Raw genomic sequence first — 14,336 nt, forward strand, 5'->3', positions numbered from 1 at the left:
TAGCACGCCATGTAGGACATGCACTGACACCGATGTTTTGCCTGGCGGTCCCTCGGGACAAAAGATGTTTCATCGGCAGACGTGCAGCTGTGGAGTGCTATTCACGCTTGTCTTTTTCAAGGACAGGGAGCTGGTGACTAAACCAGTGTTAGCTGAGACTAACGGACAAGCATTCATGCTCCGTACCTTCAGCTTTCCTGCCGTCAGAGTTGATAGATGAGACGAGCGCTAGCCCGGACTACGACTCGACCCGGGGCCGCGGTGACGCGAAAATAAAGGCACCTCACTTCGAGATGCCAAGTACCACCACCCTCCGAGTACCGCGAAGGCCAGTCTGCTGACCGTGACAAGTTGACCGTCGCGGTAAGGCCACTAACTGATGAAAGGTCCCATTGTAGGGGACTCCCGTGGGAACAACATCGACATCAAGTTCACAATATGTGCCATGCGGTTGCATGGTATTCGGGGGCGATCCCGCAACGCTGGAGTCAGAGTTCGGTGGAATGATGCGACCTCATGAGCGGGATTTTCCGAATGGGCAGACGATTTTGATTGGCCGAGAAGAACAGTGAATTCCCTCGACGAGTGAAAGGGGACAATGAACTGGATAAAAAGCGCAGCTGAACTGTTGTGGGAGTGGTCTGACGTGGAAATAACTTAGTATGTAGTGTCCTCCAATTCATAGAGCCGTTTCTGTAAACCGATATCATGAAAATGCACAATTAAAACTTTTTCCCATCTCGTGAACGTCGTTAGGGACCTTTCTTTCTCGGGGCACTTGGCACGGCACCATACATCGAACCTTCGTGGCCGCTCGGCCCCCCGGAATTCACAACAGTGGCCGGCAGCTTATGGGATCGGCCAGCGTTGGCTACATCGGTGTGCCGAGTGGTACGTGTGCGCATCTTTTTTCGCCATACTCATTGCCGTAGGTAGTCGGTAGAGGAATTTGGCGTTGTTTGCTATTTTCCTTCGCATTCGAAGAATTGAGTGGCTCTTGTGCTGACGAACCAGTGGGGAAGAAACGCAGGGTTCACTGTAAGCATGCACAAGTTTAAAATCCACGAACTCCTCGCAAGTGGTAAGCAGATGGGCACATCGGTTGCCTCTGCGAAAGGCAAAAGGTAACAATTAGGGCTTTTGCAGAATGAGGAGGGGAGTTTGGAGAAGGTCGGTGAGATCAGGGAAATTATTTCGTAAGGAAAGAGCGCTCAGAAATGTGTAACTTCCAGACGATAGCGATAAGGATGGATGGATGGATGAAAAACTTTATTATACAGCGATAAGGAGCGGCTAGGTAATGCCGGATGTTTGCTTTTCATGCCGCCAGAACTCTCGCTAGTACAAGTAGGAAAATGATAGGAGAGTACGTTGGCCTTTTGTGTCGTCGCAGTTTCGGAAATTTACCCTGTTTACAGAGAGAATTTCGGTCTTAACGAAATGTGAATTTGGAAGGAAAGCAAGATCGCTATGGAGAACTTTAAAGTGCAGGGCCTCCTTCTAACTTGTGAAGAGTTGGGCATTTCCGCCAGCTCCCCAAACACCAAAGAAGCAGTTGTCGACGCCACGAAGCCAGGAGATTTGACGGTTAAGTAAACTGAGTAGGCGCGAGAGGCGCGAGCATGAAGAAGCAGATAAGCGGAAGCGTGAAGCAGAAAAGCACAAAGAGGCGTGATCAAGAGGCAACGCGACAGCTCGCTCTTAGGATGGAAGAGCTTGAGCGGACAAGTCAGACGGTTAGATAGCAGCGCAACGCCAACTCCACACATTCAGGACCAGACAAGGATTTAGTTAATTTCCTCGCAGGTTTTGAATGAGTGTGTTAAATAGAGGGTGTCACCCGGAACCACGCCAGAACTTATGGCCGAGAGATTAAGTACGTGGCTCCCGTTTCGTGTCGCTGCGTGTGTTATGAACTGCTTGTGCGATGAGAAAGCGCGAGATTACGATAGGGCTAATAAGGTTTTGTTCTGGCATGTCAGGCCAACTTCGAAGGCCAAAATGGGAGAGAAAAAGCCGAGCCTGTCGAAAGGTGTGCTAGCACGGAAATGGTTTGTTGAGAAAGCTTTGAGAATGGTGGGATGCAAGTGACGCACACACAAAGCGAAGTTTTCTCGCTTCAGGAACGAAAGGCCCTTTAGACCATGTGAGTACGGAGGCGGCAATTTCAGCCAGCTTGCAAGAGAAAATCGCTTATTTTTTTCGAACAGGTAAGAGCCGATGCTCAAGAAAAAGCGACAGTTTTATCCAATTCGGAAAGGGAGAGTTCTTCCCTAACGAGGAACAGGGATACTTCTTCTCCCATATGCGAACTTTTAGGGCGAAAGCACGGGCGAAGTCTCGGAGACTGATAGGCGTGTTCCCTATTTATCTGTGATTAGAGGACCAAAGAGCGATTCCCAAGGCATCTGGGAGCAGTGATAGGTCAGACGTGTTAGTAGGCGGAAGCCAGTGGAAGACATTTGCTGCAGAGAGCGGCGGTTTTCCTGCTTCTCAAATGAAGTGCTCTTTAGGACAAACGTATGTGTACGGAGGCGGCAATTTCAGCCAGACTACCAAAGAAAGGCATCTAGTTCTTTTCGAATAGGTGAGAGCAGATATGTGAAACCCGAGATGGCAACAAAATTTCAAGTACTTCTGCGAAGAATGCCAAACAGAAAAGACGTAGGCCCAAAATTAGAAAGGCGAACGTGGTCGAGGTCGACGCATATAGAATGGAATCTGTGATGCGCCAAGGCAAGGCTACAAAGGCAAATGTGTGAAGTTCAGGATCCTGCCAGTGAATGTGACAAAGTGATGGAGTGTAAATCCGAAGCTTAGGCGTTTGCGGAGATCGGGGACCGTGTGACGCACGTCGAAAGAAGGAGAGTTTCGCCATGATTCAGGTGTGGTAACCGTCGTTTAACCACATTGCGTAGAACTCACTGTGAGAAGAGAGGCAAAGCGAAGCGTCCTCTAGGCTGCTACAATAGCAAGTCAGTCGCGGCGACAAAGAAAGGCGACTTGCTAGCAAATGAGGAGACAGCGTGCGCACGGGTCTGTGAATGCACCCCTATACTAGTACTTGGAGGCTGCTGTTACGAAGTCGGAGCTAGGAGCTGCGTCCGGCAAATTAGTGACATTCGCTTTCTTCGCGATAGCACCTTGCGAAGACCCCGGAATGCGCAACCCCCACGAGCTTCTCTGAAAGGGTGCGCTTGCGGCCCGAGAAAGAAATAAGGAGTACGTGTTGCAAATGGTTTGTTCTTTTGCATTCATTTTGTATTCAGCTTAATTGCGCTTCAACGCTTAAATTTTTTTTAGGTTGTTAGCCTTTTCAGCTCAGGTTAGATCCACATTTTCAAGCGAAACGTTCAGGCGACGGTAGATGTGCACTTGTAATGGAAACCAGGGGCGCCATAACGTAAAACTATTCCAAACTTTTCTATTCCAATTCTGCTATCAGCCCTCCACGACTGGTTAAAAACTTTTTTCGACCACCCCCACTTCACCTGTCTGTCACGCGACGTCACGAAAACCGCGATACCTCCCCATCTGATATGATGTGTACACACTTATTATGCGTGATTTGACAGAAAAAAGAAAAACAGTTATTTCTGATTCGACCCCTTTTCGCCATTAGCCCTCGGCTATTGGTAAAAAGTTTTCGGGCTGCACCCACTTCACGTGCCTGTCACGCGACGTCACAAAACCGCAAGAACTCACCGCATCAAAGTGACGTGTACGCGATAAAGATGCATTAATATGCCGAACAAAACTGAATTTTCTTCGGAATAGCCGCAGGCTGCCCCGTTCCGAAAGGAATAGAAGATGGCTGCCGCCGATCGCTCAGACGCTGGCTACTCGCACCTGCCGGAGAGCATGGGTGTACTTGCAAATAATAAAACTTCTTGCGTGGCAGTGTAACGTTTTCGAGCACTTTCGGCACGTTTACCCCTCATTCTGCCAAATCTTCTTTGCTGAGGTTCCGTTTTAGCGTCATTCTTGAGCTTCCGTTGCATGCCGACGCGATTTTCGACCAGCCACCGCAAGCTAAGTAAGGGAAAGCCGACCAATCGTAGACGCCGGCACCACCCTCTTCATCCGGTTATCGACTTCCAGTGCAGTGGCTCGGCCCCATCGAATCCCTCTCCACTTGAGCGTTCTCCTCGCCTCTTGTCAGCCAATTAGATACGACAAGCCGCTCAGTGTAGGCAATGTTATTCGTTTTTCAAGCAAACAAAAGTTACCTCCTATGAACGAGGAGACCGTTTCAGTGGTCTGTTCAGACAACCCTGAGGGTGACCGCCCGGTGCTTGCGTTGGTGGTTACGCAAATTTGACGTCACGAGATTGGAATAGAAACATGTTGGAATAGTTTTACGTTATAGGGCCCCAGGCGAGTGTTGCTGAGACTATGAAAAGTTACGCGCAAGTAAAAGCTACGCTTTTGAGCACGTTCGTAACGAGTCGTGTTTTATTTGGCAGGATGCATGGATGCAAAACTTTAATGTATTTGATAGGAGTGCTTTCTTTTTTCTTTTTTTGGAGGCACCTTTTGTAGATTGCGTCATGGGGAGCTTTAATTTCTTTGAAGATTTCCTTTTTTTTTTTCGAGCGACTTTAGTTCTATGAACATTTGATTGGACAGAAAGCTCTGTTGGTCTGTTCTGCTCCTGGTGTGGCAGATTTTTCTTTTGAATCGGTTTGATGCCTACTTTCGTGAAAATGCGACAGCTGCACGCTCGAGAAATGATAGCGCCAGTGCTTTCGTTTGCTTTAGTTTCACGGACATGTAGGCTGAAGATAAAAAGCCTCAGTGTAGTTTGCATTGCGAGATCCTTTAGATAGTTCGCACGAGTTTTATTGAGGTTAAGGCTTTCTTTTCAGATTTCGCAATTTCTGATAATCACGCTGTACGAGGTTGGACATTGACAATGCTGCAGTCTAGTTCAGGTAATTTGGGGAAAGCGACGGATAGAAAGCGACGGTAGAGAGCACCTGCCCTTAAAACCTGGATGTGCAGATCGCTTTTAGCCATGATATAATCGAGAGATTTCGCTAGAACGCTTTATGTAAGGGTATGTCACCTAAATACGGCCGCCAGCGCCTATGTAGCATAGCTTTACAGCGTCAAAATTTAGAAGTGCACTAGAAGAGTGGCGGAATAAGTAAGACCTTCTGAGTCAATTTAGGCACATGGTAAGGGTTGCTGATGGTTTTCTGTTTTGTTTAATACAGTGAAGCTGTATACCTCAAGAAGCATGTGCTGGCTATTGTAAAGATAAGGAAACAATCGGACATGTTTAACTTGAATACTTTGTTTAGCGCAAAGCAACAGACACAAGAAAGACGATAGGACAAGGCGCTACTCAGAGTAGCGCCTTGTCCTGTCGTCTTTCTTGTGTCTGTTGTTTTGCGCTAAACAAAGTATTTATGGATTTGCACCAACTAGCCCGCCAGCGCATTGTGCTGAACTATGTTTTACTTGACATGAGAAGATATCTACCCGGCTGTCAGTTTCGGCTGTGCTGGCCTCCTTGAGGCACTTGGGTTCAGGGGTAGCCGGGGGAAGGTAAACATGTTCGCCAAAGAGATCAGTAAAATGTAGCTGGAGGTATTGTGGCAAAAAAGTAGGGAGAACACAGACAACGAAGGCATACGAAAACGAAGTTCCCAATAATTGTTCAGGAAGTTTGTTCGGGAACTCGTTCACGAACAGATAGGTAAGAAATTCTACAAAAAATAAGAAAAATAGCGTGCGTGATTCAGCCTTCGATTACTTTACATAAGGAAGAGACCAAATGCCTTAACAGATACCTCTCGCGTAGACAGGCACGTGTACCCGATTGACACGTGGTGCTACCTTTCCAGAGCATGCGCAGATGAGTTATGTGTCTTCTTTCTTTTTTCGCCTCAATGCTTCCTTCAGGTGTTAGTCGGTGTTCGTGCTGTCGACTTCTCTTTTTGTGTGTCCGTGTCTGCACGCCTTACCACTTCTTTGCATTAAGAAAATTAGCTTGGTGGCGCAAGCCATCGCTCTGTTTTAAAGGGGATGCTCATGGCAACCATCCATCCGTCCAGAATATACTTAGGCATGGGGCCCGTGGGCCTTGCGATTCGTGCAAATTTGTCACCGTGTACCTGTAGTGGAAATTGATTGGGAAGAGCACGTATGTAAGCCATTCCTGCATTCATTGTCGCAGGTCTGTTCTTTCGCACTTTCTGGCACAACCCCTAAAAATTTTTTTTTATTTTAGTTAAAATGTTTTCAAGGGACCAACGTCTGTAAAACAGAAGGGTGTTCGTTTGTTTGGCTTATCCTGATAAAAACTGAACAGCATGCAGCCTTACCTAGGAACCATATTTTGTCGTCAAAATTCTCACCCAGCGTTTGGACATTTCTTTGTGTTTCAACAAGGCAACTCTGCACAATTATTTTCAAGGCCTGGACTTCTTGCCGAAAATGGGGCAACATTGTCATCGTGCGTCTATATTTAGTGGCGTCTTCAGAACTATTTAAAGGTTTCCCCCACCGTATTCGAGCTCTCGGATGTGTGTATATATTGCAGCGCGGGGAACGTACGCTTCAAACAGGCCCATGCAACATTGCGAGCTCGCATCACGGCGCCTTTGTAATACGTCTCAGTGAGTTGTCGCTTTCCGTGGGCATCTTCACACTAGTCATCCCCTTACCTTAATCTTCAGTTATACACACCGGCACATGAACAGCCAACTTCGGTGTACATCATCTGATTGCTCTCTTCAGCTGACAGAGGATACTTCGCCACCCTTTTTTTCGGCCAACACTGTTGTCTGTTCTCATTGTACGCTGTCGTTAATAATATAAGTGGATCAACAAAGCGTGATAGTAATTTTGCATGCCTAATTTATGTTTGCGAGCGAAAATGGCACAATATTGCAGGCTCTCTAAACTCATTAGAGTTCGACTGAGAGCACCGCGTTATTTTCTTGAAACTCATATATGAATAACAAATATATGCCACGAAATTAAGCGTGTTTCCCCTAGACTCGCTAATACATTTCTTTCTGGGTCTTTATGATCTCCTTCCGTTCTATCTCGTTGTCTTCGCTATGCATCCAATATGCATTCCGGAGGCTGTTCACTTGTATATCTGTTGTTTTGGACGAGGGTGCATTCCTTCGCCTAGAGCGAGAAAAAAAAAACAGAAAAGAAAACGGGCCGAGGGAACAGTTGAATTATTGCCTTTTAGAAGTAGCTCTCAGTTCTGAAGGCCGTATGCTGCTACCGAAATGATTTTGCGCCTCTGAAAGAAGCGCCTGCCGTGATAGGGATAAGAGAAAAAGCGCAGACCAATATTTGTGGCGATAAATTTTTCCATCGCTTAGATCGCTTCCCATCAGTTCCTTGACGCCACCAGCTTTCCATTTCTTCTCCTTATTGCCAGCGAAAGCCGACAAATCGAGAATATTGAAAACTGTTTCCAACAGCTCGGGGGTTTATCACGCATGCTTGAGAGGGTTCCGAGCGTTCATACGCTGTCTTTAAAAAACATATCCACATTGAGAAGATGGAAACCTTGCCTTGAAAGGAAGCTGTATATATGCATAGATGGACATGCTTTGAAACATCAGCCTCAGCAATTTTCTTTCTTTTTTCTATTAAGCGTGTAGCTGAGGTGACCTTATTCTTTGGAAAAGCCGTCATTACTACAAATTGAGATGATCCCTAGAAACAGGTTATTTCTCGTTAGCGCCTTTCAAAACTTTATATCGTAACCTAGGACATTAGGTGTGCCTGTTCTGTTTGTTGCTTACTACTATGATTCCCCAGCCTTAAGTCCAGTACTAACTATAAAGGTGAGTCTTATCGATGCGATAGTTCATAGTATAGGCTGTTGGTTTAGCATAATTGATTATCTAGCGTGAAATACACAGAACGAAGCGGCAGAAGTCAAGATGGCAGCTTATAATTCAACCGGTTGCACAGGAAAAACATGTGACATAACTTTTATACGAAAGATGTATTTTGCTGTGTTATTTTCTAACATCTTAGAACACTTACGGCTGCAATTTATTTTCCGGCTTCTATTCCCTACAGGCTTGTACGTTTTTATTTATTGTGCAGGTGTATTTGCCCGAACTGGTCGATCATAGCACTGCGTGTCCAAGGCGCACATGAAAATTTGATTGCTGTTTGCATTTCTGCAATGTTTGCATAACGTGTGCTAATGTCACGTTTTCTTCACCATTCAGATGGAATAAATATAAATTCTGCTTTCTCCAAGTTTTAGCAATGCCGAAATCAGAACATTTTTCTAGCGCATGGATGTCAAATATCATTTGATTTATACACCAATTTCCGCCATTTAGGTAATGGTACATGTGCTCCTGTTGAAACAAACACAAAGAAAAGCGCACAAAAATGCCTAGTGAGCAGTTTTGAATTACGTTTTAAAATTTGGTGTTTATATCTCCAACGAAAAACAAAAATATACAAATAAAAAACGGATCTAGGAATTTAGCAAGGTTAACCAGGATGCGTGCAAGAATATTGGTACGAATAAAATTTGCTCCATTTGCCTTGAGTTGCACCTGCTTTGGTACCTTGGACTAAGGGACGGAAAACTGAATCAAAAGCAGAAACAGATATATAAAAAAGGATAACAAATGACACGCGCAGATGCACAATGTAGGGATAGGTCTGTAAAAGGTGGTTGCAGAGCTCTATAAGTAAACTGCAATAGTATATTTGCGCTGCTGAAGCTACCCACGCCGTGTCAAGTACACATCACAAAAATGGTGCCTTATGCCGCGTGTTTTCCTGTGGCTGCTGACTCTTGTTATGCAATCGCGATTGAACGTGAAATCTTTCAAGGGTTTCCATATTTAGTTGTGTTTAAAAAGAGGACGGCTTATGTCAAAATTTATGAAGATTTATGGCATAATTTACTTTTAGTGAGTTTTTAGGCATAGTTACGTTATAGAGTGTGTACTTCTGTATAAGTCACTTAATATATCGTACATTTATAATAGTTTTACACTTTCCGCATCTATTGCGCAAACGTGTGCATGGTATATTCGAAGTGAAAATTACGATGTTTCTAGTAAAAGCGATATGCTAGCTGCGCGAAATGTGCTTGCATGGTGCTTATGGCGCTTTGGCGGACACTATTCTGCGCGCAATTAAAGCCATCAGTCACACAGTCGAAAAAAATAACAGTCCTAATTAAGTTCTCTTTTTTAAGATCAGTGTTATGATATATATACATATTTGAAACGTTTCAACAATTGTGTTTTTCTGATACATTCACTTTGGTTCTCCTAGACGATTGTATTCCGGGATGCGTTTCATGAAATCTGAAAGTCAGATAATTTCGCATGAATTGACGGGAGCATAGTTATTTGTTTGACTTGTTTGCCCATGGCCGAAAAAAAATGTGCGAAGTGGTTTCACTTTGCTTCACGTGCAATGTACATGTTAATTGAACAAGTAAAGAGGAGTTATCTTGGAATTGAGTGCTGGGTACTATTTCTAAGAGCACTTACGGAATATGGAAATAGTTGAGCGTGTGGTTTATCGCTGTAGTGTGTCAAAGACCAGCGTGGCACTTAGTGATGAATAAGTAGTGGTGTGTTTCGCTGTGTGCATCTTGTATCCTGTGCGGGTGGGAGCGCAGTGCTTTTCTCGAAGTGCTATCACTTTTGGTGGGTGGTGCTGTGTGGCTAGAATACTTGTGTGGACGCCCCTGCTCCTTCGGTACTCCTTAAATTTCATTGGTACGCTATACGTTGTGTATAAGCACCTGCCTTTGTTTTACTGGTCATCATTATTTGATAGTGACCCACTGTTGAGAACAGCTGTAGTAGGAGCAACTAAATGGGTATAAGCTTGTGACCTGCCTACGTCTCAACTGACGTTATATCATAAGGCAGCGAATTATTTCGCTGGCTGAGAGTCGGGCTGATGAAGTGCTTCGTGTAATTTGTGGCCTGTCGCTTGACCTGTTGCAGCATCTACTTGACATTGGCCGTTTCCTAGTTCTTCCTTCTTGGGATCATTTCACGCACCTCTTGTTTGGTGCAGTAGTCGCGAAGTTCTTTGTCCAGCGTGGGTGCGGACGCTTTGGTCGATGAGGTCATGCGTGCTGAATGTGATTAGTATTGCTTTTGTGATGCCGAAGGGGATGAAAAAGAGGATTCAGAAAGAGGAAGAAACCTGCGCTGAGCAAATCGCTGTCATCGTTTACACACACTGCTTCATGACTCGATTGCAGCCTTGCTGGGACACTGGTCTAGCGTCTTCGTCCATGCGGGATGAGGTTATTTCGACTTGTGGTGCCTCGCTTGGCTGCGGCTATAGCTGCCAGATCAGCTTTAACCATGTGGTTATTTGTCGTCTTATGAAAGGAGGGGCGGGGTGTTAAACTGCGCTGGGAGCTTCTGCAATCCTGAAGGATGAGAGTGTAGATGGGTGCTTTGGTCGGTGCACTGCAATGCGCCCAGTCTCGATTTCTTGCGCGGGTGGCTTTAACGCCTCTCCCGACTTCAATAGAATTCTGCCCTGCGTTAGGCTTCGGTTTCCCATGTTGCGTTCGTATAGCAGAGTGCGCTGCTGCTGGTGGTCTGCCATAGAGGCCCTCATACTTCAGCAGCTAGCCCTAAAGAGAGCGTCACTGACGCAGAGGTTACCGAGCGACGATGCCATGCGGCCAATGCAGCGAATGCTTGAGGTGCGGCGGATACTGCGGAGCAGCGGGTAGCGACTGTGGCTGTGATTGGCGAACGCTTTGTTATTTTTTGCTATCAAGCCGATTAAGAATGTCGAAATGCCACAACAATAAGAAGTGGCGAAAACCGGCTACTTGACCAGATTTCATGGTGGGCCTTGGCGCGACTCTTCTAGCGCTTGAGCGGATAACATGCCGTACATTTGGTGGCCACTAGATTCAGCGCTGAGAAATAAACTGCAACAAGTAGACATAACATAAACGAAGATCATGGCAAAACAACCGGGTTGAACAAAAAGTAGTCTAGTGTAGGGACACTAAGAGGGACGCTACCTATGCATTCGCATATCTCTAGCTTCAGTGTAGCATGAGAAGGACCATATTTCTGGTATGAGCATTATAGGTCATGCACCTCACTTCTTTTTTTATAGTGAGAAAGTGCATATGCCACGTTGCTGTCGCACGAACGACGTTTTATTGAATGCGCCACATTTCACAGTATGTTTCAAAGCTACGGCATTCTTTTTTTTTTCGAATGTACCTAGATCAGAGCATTTAAATGTGAGACAGCAGACGTGAAAAAAACAATTTCTCATGGACTAAACCCAAGGACGTTCCCACTTCTATTGGCTACATAGACCACATATGACACCTTCCGCGCAAACAATTTCAAGGAGCAGTTCCTTCCCCTTTTATTCCTAATCATGACTGCCTGTTTTCCTTCTATAGAAGCATCTGCAGAGCCTATAGCAGCAGCAGCATAAGAATAACACAAGATTCGCGCTCAGATGAAGCTAGGCTAATAGTCATCATATTGGTCTTGACCGGAGAAATGGCGGCAAATACGCTCAAGATGCTCGCAAGTCAACAGCCTCGTATATCAAAGCAGCTATTGCAACGGCGTTGGCCTAGGACGCATTTTGTGCTGTCCTAGACGTTTGGTTCACTTTCTTTCAATTTAATTTGTTGCTGCCGGGCACCATAATTCGAAGTACCAAGAAGTAAATGAGAATATAATCCACCATTGAAGCGAGGCCGATTGCCTCCACTGGAAACAAACTGTTTTCCTTATGTCTAGACGGCTGTCTTGCGTTATTGTGCAACAAGCCTCATTGGTGGAGCGTGGGGTTGCTCAACAAATGGGAAGGAAATAGCTGCTGCTTACGAAACAACACCTACAAAAGTAACATAAAAAACTTGCGCCGGAGTAACAAAAGCAATCATAAAAGTAACAAGGACCATATTCACAACACATATCTGACCCTAGTGTAGTTTTTGATAACGAGAACTGTGTAATCATGACAGGGAACAAATTACTATCAAAGCCTGCCGACCAAGTCAAAAAGGTTCTTCCGAGCTAAATACTTCTTTAATTTTGCCCTTGTTTTCATTAAAACTATAAGAAGGCATAAAGGTGAAGAAATTCGTTACTTCAGCGGCCCTATGGTCTCGAATATTTGTCTTTAATTATCTTAGCATTCACCGGATAGCTCGACAATGCTTGTTCCGATTCTCTCTCTGAACATTGCTAGCGAGATGTTGGGTGGTAATTTGTTTCAGTGCTCTGCAATGATGACCGGCCCCTTGGCACAAGGCCTAGACATTAACAACTAGTGAGAGGCACTGCCCCTATAGGTGAGTATGAAAATGTATCACCAAGAAATCGAGGCCGTTGTAATGATAAAAAAGCGAGATGGTCGTACTCATATAATGGAACCGGCGCGTGAGATGCGATGTGTTGTGCATCTTATACGTGTCTTCTCTGCGCCAGCAATACAACGAAGGCACAACTCTGACCACAGTAAACAATCTATAGCGCTTGCTTGGAATACTTTATGAGTAATCTATTGTCTAACCGTGTTGCGCATGACAAGTAATTTGTTGAGTCCATACTGAAGGCCGCAATATTCGCGCGGACTAAGACCGAGGAACAAACACAGTGACGTGACGACAGTTCTGCATGCTAGGAAAATTGCCATTAAGGGGGATTGCCGATCATTGAGGAAAGGAAACTTGGAAAGGGCAACTGCACGAAATCAGTGGCACCGGCTGTTTTTTGCAAGAGCCCACCGGTTCTTAAATTTACACAGAGAAATCTGTAGATATATATGCGTGTATATAGTAACCGAGAAGAAGGAGAAAGCGTGGCCCGATCTTTAGTAGTCATAAACGTAAGCGAACATGGAATGTCCCCATGGAAAGCACACGGGATGATATTTTTACTTATAATTGAACTGAATAACGAATTAACAAATTTAACAGAAAGTGAGTGAAAAAGCGACTGGCCGCAGGTGGGATAAGAACCGACGTGGTCGACTTTCGCGTTCTGTGTTCTTACATATTGAGCTACAGTGACGCCATCTTCCTGTTCACTTTACGGTGTATTTATTATGCATAATAAAAGAAACCTGCGAGTCAGCACCGCAACTCACGGTGATGGCAGTGCGCGTGGAACATCCTATCTATCGCACGCGTCACGTGCGGGGACGTTTTGGGTGAATGCAATTGGTCAGTAAACCTTTGCATAATACCCGAAGGCTCTGATCAAAGCTGCCGGACTCAAAAGCTGCCGGAAAGCATCAACGTTGCCAGAGCTATGCGCGTGTAATTAATACGCCATTTATTCAAGCAGTATTTAATTTTCTAACCGCCCGGTTTCGAAACACATGCCTACATTTCATCATGGCGATCGTCATCATTGAACCTCGAGTGCTAGAAGCCCGGCTGCCCTACACGGCTCATACATGACGCGTTTCTGAGTGCTTGCATGCACTGGTGTACCACGCATCTCGGTGGCCACACACAGATATCGCAGATGGCGCCTCCACATTGAAGACCGTGGACATTCGGAAGCATGAGGAGATGAGCACAGTCATAGTACATACATAATACACGATGCTAATCACGGTGACGTCGATATTCATCACTAGTTCGACTCTGAGGATTTTGCTTGGTCCTGCAGCGATGGCAAGAATGGGGATGACTAGCTACTCTGATGACGGGATAATTTCTCCTTAAGTATCCTTGGTCACGACAGCGGTTGGATGGACGAGCAGACACGGCCAACCCCGTTTTGAGCACTCAGCTGCAATCCCCGTAATATATCGAGTTTGTGCATATGTAAAAATAGGAGCGATATTAAAGATCGTTTGAAGTTTGGGATCGCATTATAATGCGAATATATTGAAATTTACGATTAAAACTGCCATGCGCTTGCTACAAAAGTTTATTACCAACCTTTGCTAATTAGTCTGGTGAAATTTACGTTTCTTGTGTCCAAGTGTGCCTGCCTCGCCAGTGATTTCTTTGTAAAAATTATATATTCGCTAAGGTAATTCCGTGTTAAAAAGAAAACATGTCTAGGGGCACTGCAACGTAAAGCTACTCCGAACTTTTCTATTACACTTCAGCAAAGTACTCTCCATGATCAGTCTAAATTTTTTTTGGCCACCCTCATCGCGTGTCTGTTGACACATGACGTCAGGAAAACCGCAAGAACTCCTCTTGAGGTATGACGTGCGCCACATGATTATACATCTTTAGATCAGACAAAAGAAAGATAATTATTGCCGATTCTACCCCCTTTTCACCATCAGGTCTTCGCTACTGGTCAAAAATTTTCGGGCAGCGTACACTTTGCCGGTCC

This window comes from Dermacentor andersoni, chromosome 2, assembly GCF_023375885.2.
Source record: "Dermacentor andersoni chromosome 2, qqDerAnde1_hic_scaffold, whole genome shotgun sequence".
Classification (NCBI taxonomy): Eukaryota; Metazoa; Arthropoda; class Arachnida; order Ixodida; family Ixodidae; genus Dermacentor; species Dermacentor andersoni.